The sequence below is a fragment of the Electrona antarctica genome (assembly GCF_951216825.1).
Source record: "Electrona antarctica genome assembly, chromosome: 4".
In the NCBI taxonomy this organism is placed as follows: domain Eukaryota; kingdom Metazoa; phylum Chordata; class Actinopteri; order Myctophiformes; family Myctophidae; genus Electrona; species Electrona antarctica.
In genome coordinates, this window is record NC_136809.1 from 59,611,901 (window position 1) to 59,619,400 (window position 7,500).

Genomic DNA, 7,500 nt, shown 5'->3' on the forward strand with positions numbered 1-7,500 from the left:
TGGTATGGCCGTAAGCGACAGCAGAGGAGGCCGGCACGGCTCATGTACATAGCAGATGGCTTTGGCCAATGGCTTTCATGAAAAAGCTTACGGCACCTGGTATTCCCAGGCAGTCTCCCATCCAAGTACTGACCAGGCCCTACCCTGCTTAGCTTCCGAGATCGGACGAGATCGGGCGTGTTCAGGGTGGTATGGCCGTAAGCGACAGCTGAGAAGGCCGGCACGGCTCATGTACACAGCAGATGGCTTTGGCCAATGCCTTTCATGAAAAGGCTTACGGCACCTGGTATTCCCAGGCAGTCTCCCATCCAAGTACTGACCAGGCCCTACCCTGCTTAGCTTCCGAGATCGGACGAGATCGGGCGTGTTCAGGGTGGTATGGCCGTAAGCGACAGCAGAGGTGGCCGGCACGGCTCATGTACACAGCAGATGGCTTTGGCCAATGCCTTTCATGAAAAAGCTTACGGCACCTGGTATTCCCAGGCAGTCTCCCATCCAAGTACTGACCAGGCCCTAACCTGCTTAGCTTCCGAGATCGGACGAGATCGGGCGTGTTCAGGGTGGTATGGCCGTAAGCGACAGCAGAGGTGGCCGGCACGGCTCATGTACACAGCAGATGGCTTTGGCCAATGCCTTTCATGAAAAGGCTTACGGCACCTGGTATTCCCAGGCAGTCTCCCATCCAAGTACTGACCAGGCCCTACCCTGCTTAGCTTCCGAGATCGGACGAGATCGGGCGTGTTCAGGGTGGTATGGCCGTAAGCGACAGCAGAAGTGGCCGGTACGGCTCATGTACAGTAGATGACAGTACATTTCTTTAACCATAGAAACATGGTTAAAACAATATGCGTCAGCCACATCTCTATTTATTACAAACAGGCCGTTTTTTTTTTCCATTCAACAAGGCGGAAGAAAGTGCACCGTTCCCGGCGGCACTGCAATGCCGGGTCGATGCGTGGAGTGAACGGAGCAAGCCCCTTTTTCAACTCCTGAGTCAAAAAATCCGTTTAATATTTAGTCCCCATATAGGGGACATATCAGATATTAAACTGATAAGAACAGATACTACACTTGATCTTAGCCAAAAGGCCGAGAAGCGATAACCCTCAAACTGACTGCTGTGAAGTCCGCTTCCTAGGCTAACGACATTCCCATCCGGTCTGATACCCACTTAGTCATCACCATATACCCACTTGGGCATTAGCATAACAATGACCTCTGTGACCTCTCTAAGGACCCATTGGTAGATGCTTACAGCACCGTGGAGTATGCAAGCTTGCAGATCTGCTATTTTCATAACATTTCAAAAATGACAAAAGTGGCCCATCCACATGCATGCTTGTAGGTAGCCATTTTCAACAACTTCCGTTGGTCGCAGAGGCTCGGGATTGCCACCGTTGGAAAGCTCGCACCTGAGATTAGGGGGGGGGGGGGGGGGGGAGTGGAGGTGCATGGGCGTCGGTAGTGGGGGTGGGGTAGGCGTTGTTAAAATGTTTAAAAAGTGGAAAAACTGGGACGCTTTGGAGAAGCACAAGGGGGCGCTGCTGTGCAGCAAGCCCTCGGCCGTGCCCCGCCCACATTGGGGGCGTTGTTTTAAAATGTGGGTGTGGCCTATCAGAGCGTAGAACAACTCTGGTCTCTCTTCATGACGGATACAAAACTATATGTTGTGTTTGGCCCTACCTCTGGTAGGGGTTTATCAATTGTCTGGGGCCATTGTCACTTGCTCCGCGAGTGGGAATCGAACTCACGGCCTTCCGCATTAGAGTCAGTTGCATTGACCACTAGTCCATTGACCGCCCTCCACCCTGAACAGATCAGGATTCTATATAAAGGGATATTAGCTGGGAGCTTGAATGTTTAAACAGTACTGGTCGGGATCCTGTTAAAAACGGCATCGTCCCAGAGGTGGATTTGAACCACCAACCTCTTGGTTTACGGCCAAGCACACTAGCCCACTGAGCCAAACAGGCTGTTGAGTGTTGAAGCAAAAGTGTGTGCATTGCAAATGGATTTGGAGTCCCAGGGGCGCGGCCGCTGTGCGCCCGTAGCCAATGGTGAAGATTCCAGGGGGGTGCTTAAGAGTGGGTACCCGGGTTCGGATGGAGAGCCGGGTTGTGGGTTTAGCTGGCTTCGGGCCTGGCACCCCGGTGGGGGCCCAAGGCTCCCTGGGTCCGCGTGGAGAGCCGGGCAAACCGGCTTTCTGCTGTCCACACTTAGAAGATTTTTACACTCGTACCCCGGAAGTCACGTTAGAGGCTGGCCCATGCCACCCCCTCCCCCGTGGGTTACCCGAGTCCGGGTGGAGAGCCGGGTTCCCACTTTAGCCGAGTTCTGAGTGGGCACCCCGGCAGGGTGACAAGGCTCCCAGGGGCCGCGTGGAGAGCCGGGCAAAACGCCACATTGTGTGTCTTTCACGCTTTTCATGCTTTTCCACGCTTTGAAGATTTTTCACTTGCACTCCGGAATTCATGTACTCCTTCCGTCCCCCTCCCCCTCGGCCGCACCCCCGCCAACAAGTTCGTGCTGCACATGATCTGGTGTTTTGTCATTCAGTCTGCCGACATGAAAAAGCTTACAGCACCTGGTATTCCCAGGCAGTCTCCCATCCAAGTACTGACCAGGCCCTACCCTGCTTAGCTTCCGAGATCGGACGAGATCGGGCGTGTTCAGGGTGGTATGGCCGTAAGCGACAGCAGAGGAGGCCGGCACGGCTCATGTACACAGCAGATGGCTTTGGCCAATGGCTTTCATGAAAAAGCTTACGGCACCTGGTATTCCCAGGCAGTCTCCCATCCAAGTACTGACCAGGCCCTACCCTGCTTAGCTTCCGAGATCGGACGAGATCGGGCGTGTTCAGGGTGGTATGGCCGTAAGCGACAGCAGAGGAGGCCGGCACGGCTCATGTACATAGCAGATGGCTTTGGCCAATGGCTTTCATGAAAAAGCTTACGGCACCTGGTATTCCCAGGCAGTCTCCCATCCAAGTACTGACCAGGCCCTACCCTGCTTAGCTTCCGAGATCGGACGAGATCGGGCGTGTTCAGGGTGGTATGGCCGTAAGCGACAGCTGAGAAGGCCGGCACGGCTCATGTACACAGCAGATGGCTTTGGCCAATGCCTTTCATGAAAAGGCTTACGGCACCTGGTATTCCCAGGCAGTCTCCCATCCAAGTACTGACCAGGCCCTACCCTGCTTAGCTTCCGAGATCGGACGAGATCGGGCGTGTTCAGGGTGGTATGGCCGTAAGCGACAGCAGAGGTGGCCGGCACGGCTCATGTACACAGCAGATGGCTTTGGCCAATGCCTTTCATGAAAAAGCTTACGGCACCTGGTATTCCCAGGCAGTCTCCCATCCAAGTACTGACCAGGCCCTACCCTGCTTAGCTTCCGAGATCGGACGAGATCGGGCGTGTTCAGGGTGGTATGGCCGTAAGCGACAGCAGAGGTGGCCGGCACGGCTCATGTACACAGCAGATGGCTTTGGCCAATGCCTTTCATGAAAAGGCTTACGGCACCTGGTATTCCCAGGCAGTCTCCCATCCAAGTACTGACCAGGCCCTACCCTGCTTAGCTTCCGAGATCGGACGAGATCGGGCGTGTTCAGGGTGGTATGGCCGTAAGCGACAGCAGAAGTGGCCGGTACGGCTCATGTACAGTAGATGACAGTACATTTCTTTAACCATAGAAACATGGTTAAAACAATATGCGTCAGCCACATCTCTATTTATTACAAACAGGCCGTTTTTTTTTTCCATTCAACAAGGCGGAAGAAAGTGCACCGTTCCCGGCGGCACTGCAATGCCGGGTCGATGCGTGGAGTGAACGGAGCAAGCCCCTTTTTCAACTCCTGAGTCAAAAAATCCGTTTAATATTTAGTCCCCATATAGGGGACATATCAGATATTAAACTGATAAGAACAGATACTACACTTGATCTTAGCCAAAAGGCCGAGAAGCGATAACCCTCAAACTGACTGCTGTGAAGTCCGCTTCCTAGGCTAACGACATTCCCATCCGGTCTGATACCCACTTAGTCATCACCATATACCCACTTGGGCATTAGCATAACAATGACCTCTGTGACCTCTCTAAGGACCCATTGGTAGATGCTTACAGCACCGTGGAGTATGCAAGCTTGCAGATCTGCTATTTTCATAACATTTCAAAAATGACAAAAGTGGCCCATCCACATGCATGCTTGTAGGTAGCCATTTTCAACAACTTCCGTTGGTCGCAGAGGCTCGGGATTGCCACCGTTGGAAAGCTCGCACCTGAGATTAGGGGGGGGGGGGGGGGGGGAGTGGAGGTGCATGGGCGTCGGTAGTGGGGGTGGGGTAGGCGTTGTTAAAATGTTTAAAAAGTGGAAAAACTGGGACGCTTTGGAGAAGCACAAGGGGGCGCTGCTGTGCAGCAAGCCCTCGGCCGTGCCCCGCCCACATTGGGGGCGTTGTTTTAAAATGTGGGTGTGGCCTATCAGAGCGTAGAACAACTCTGGTCTCTCTTCATGACGGATACAAAACTATATGTTGTGTTTGGCCCTACCTCTGGTAGGGGTTTATCAATTGTCTGGGGCCATTGTCACTTGCTCCGCGAGTGGGAATCGAACTCACGGCCTTCCGCATTAGAGTCAGTTGCATTGACCACTAGTCCATTGACCGCCCTCCACCCTGAACAGATCAGGATTCTATATAAAGGGATATTAGCTGGGAGCTTGAATGTTTAAACAGTACTGGTCGGGATCCTGTTAAAAACGGCATCGTCCCAGAGGTGGATTTGAACCACCAACCTCTTGGTTTACGGCCAAGCACACTAGCCCACTGAGCCAAACAGGCTGTTGAGTGTTGAAGCAAAAGTGTGTGCATTGCAAATGGATTTGGAGTCCCAGGGGCGCGGCCGCTGTGCGCCCGTAGCCAATGGTGAAGATTCCAGGGGGGTGCTTAAGAGTGGGTACCCGGGTTCGGATGGAGAGCCGGGTTGTGGGTTTAGCTGGCTTCGGGCCTGGCACCCCGGTGGGGGCCCAAGGCTCCCTGGGTCCGCGTGGAGAGCCGGGCAAACCGGCTTTCTGCTGTCCACACTTAGAAGATTTTTACACTCGTACCCCGGAAGTCACGTTAGAGGCTGGCCCATGCCACCCCCTCCCCCGTGGGTTACCCGAGTCCGGGTGGAGAGCCGGGTTCCCACTTTAGCCGAGTTCTGAGTGGGCACCCCGGCAGGGTGACAAGGCTCCCAGGGGCCGCGTGGAGAGCCGGGCAAAACGCCACATTGTGTGTCTTTCACGCTTTTCATGCTTTTCCACGCTTTGAAGATTTTTCACTTGCACTCCGGAATTCATGTACTCCTTCCGTCCCCCTCCCCCTCGGCCGCACCCCCGCCAACAAGTTCGTGCTGCACATGATCTGGTGTTTTGTCATTCAGTCTGCCGACATGAAAAAGCTTACAGCACCTGGTATTCCCAGGCAGTCTCCCATCCAAGTACTGACCAGGCCCTACCCTGCTTAGCTTCCGAGATCGGACGAGATCGGGCGTGTTCAGGGTGGTATGGCCGTAAGCGACAGCAGAGGAGGCCGGCACGGCTCATGTACACAGCAGATGGCTTTGGCCAATGGCTTTCATGAAAAAGCTTACGGCACCTGGTATTCCCAGGCAGTCTCCCATCCAAGTACTGACCAGGCCCTACCCTGCTTAGCTTCCGAGATCGGACGAGATCGGGCGTGTTCAGGGTGGTATGGCCGTAAGCGACAGCAGAGGAGGCCGGCACGGCTCATGTACATAGCAGATGGCTTTGGCCAATGGCTTTCATGAAAAAGCTTACGGCACCTGGTATTCCCAGGCAGTCTCCCATCCAAGTACTGACCAGGCCCTACCCTGCTTAGCTTCCGAGATCGGACGAGATCGGGCGTGTTCAGGGTGGTATGGCCGTAAGCGACAGCTGAGAAGGCCGGCACGGCTCATGTACACAGCAGATGGCTTTGGCCAATGCCTTTCATGAAAAGGCTTACGGCACCTGGTATTCCCAGGCAGTCTCCCATCCAAGTACTGACCAGGCCCTACCCTGCTTAGCTTCCGAGATCGGACGAGATCGGGCGTGTTCAGGGTGGTATGGCCGTAAGCGACAGCAGAGGTGGCCGGCACGGCTCATGTACACAGCAGATGGCTTTGGCCAATGCCTTTCATGAAAAAGCTTACGGCACCTGGTATTCCCAGGCAGTCTCCCATCCAAGTACTGACCAGGCCCTACCCTGCTTAGCTTCCGAGATCGGACGAGATCGGGCGTGTTCAGGGTGGTATGGCCGTAAGCGACAGCAGAGGTGGCCGGCACGGCTCATGTACACAGCAGATGGCTTTGGCCAATGCCTTTCATGAAAAGGCTTACGGCACCTGGTATTCCCAGGCAGTCTCCCATCCAAGTACTGACCAGGCCCTACCCTGCTTAGCTTCCGAGATCGGACGAGATCGGGCGTGTTCAGGGTGGTATGGCCGTAAGCGACAGCAGAAGTGGCCGGTACGGCTCATGTACAGTAGATGACAGTACATTTCTTTAACCATAGAAACATGGTTAAAACAATATGCGTCAGCCACATCTCTATTTATTACAAACAGGCCGTTTTTTTTTTCCATTCAACAAGGCGGAAGAAAGTGCACCGTTCCCGGCGGCACTGCAATGCCGGGTCGATGCGTGGAGTGAACGGAGCAAGCCCCTTTTTCAACTCCTGAGTCAAAAAATCCGTTTAATATTTAGTCCCCATATAGGGGACATATCAGATATTAAACTGATAAGAACAGATACTACACTTGATCTTAGCCAAAAGGCCGAGAAGCGATAACCCTCAAACTGACTGCTGTGAAGTCCGCTTCCTAGGCTAACGACATTCCCATCCGGTCTGATACCCACTTAGTCATCACCATATACCCACTTGGGCATTAGCATAACAATGACCTCTGTGACCTCTCTAAGGACCCATTGGTAGATGCTTACAGCACCGTGGAGTATGCAAGCTTGCAGATCTGCTATTTTCATAACATTTCAAAAATGACAAAAGTGGCCCATCCACATGCATGCTTGTAGGTAGCCATTTTCAACAACTTCCGTTGGTCGCAGAGGCTCGGGATTGCCACCGTTGGAAAGCTCGCACCTGAGATTAGGGGGGGGGGGGGGGGGGGGAGTGGAGGTGCATGGGCGTCGGTAGTGGGGGTGGGGTAGGCGTTGTTAAAATGTTTAAAAAGTGGAAAAACTGGGACGCTTTGGAGAAGCACAAGGGGGCGCTGCTGTGCAGCAAGCCCTCGGCCGTGCCCCGCCCACATTGGGGGCGTTGTTTTAAAATGTGGGTGTGGCCTATCAGAGCGTAGAACAACTCTGGTCTCTCTTCATGACGGATACAAAACTATATGTTGTGTTTGGCCCTACCTCTGGTAGGGGTTTATCAATTGTCTGGGGCCATTGTCACTTGCTCCGCGAGTGGGAATCGAACTCACAGCCTTCCGCATTAGAGTCAGTTG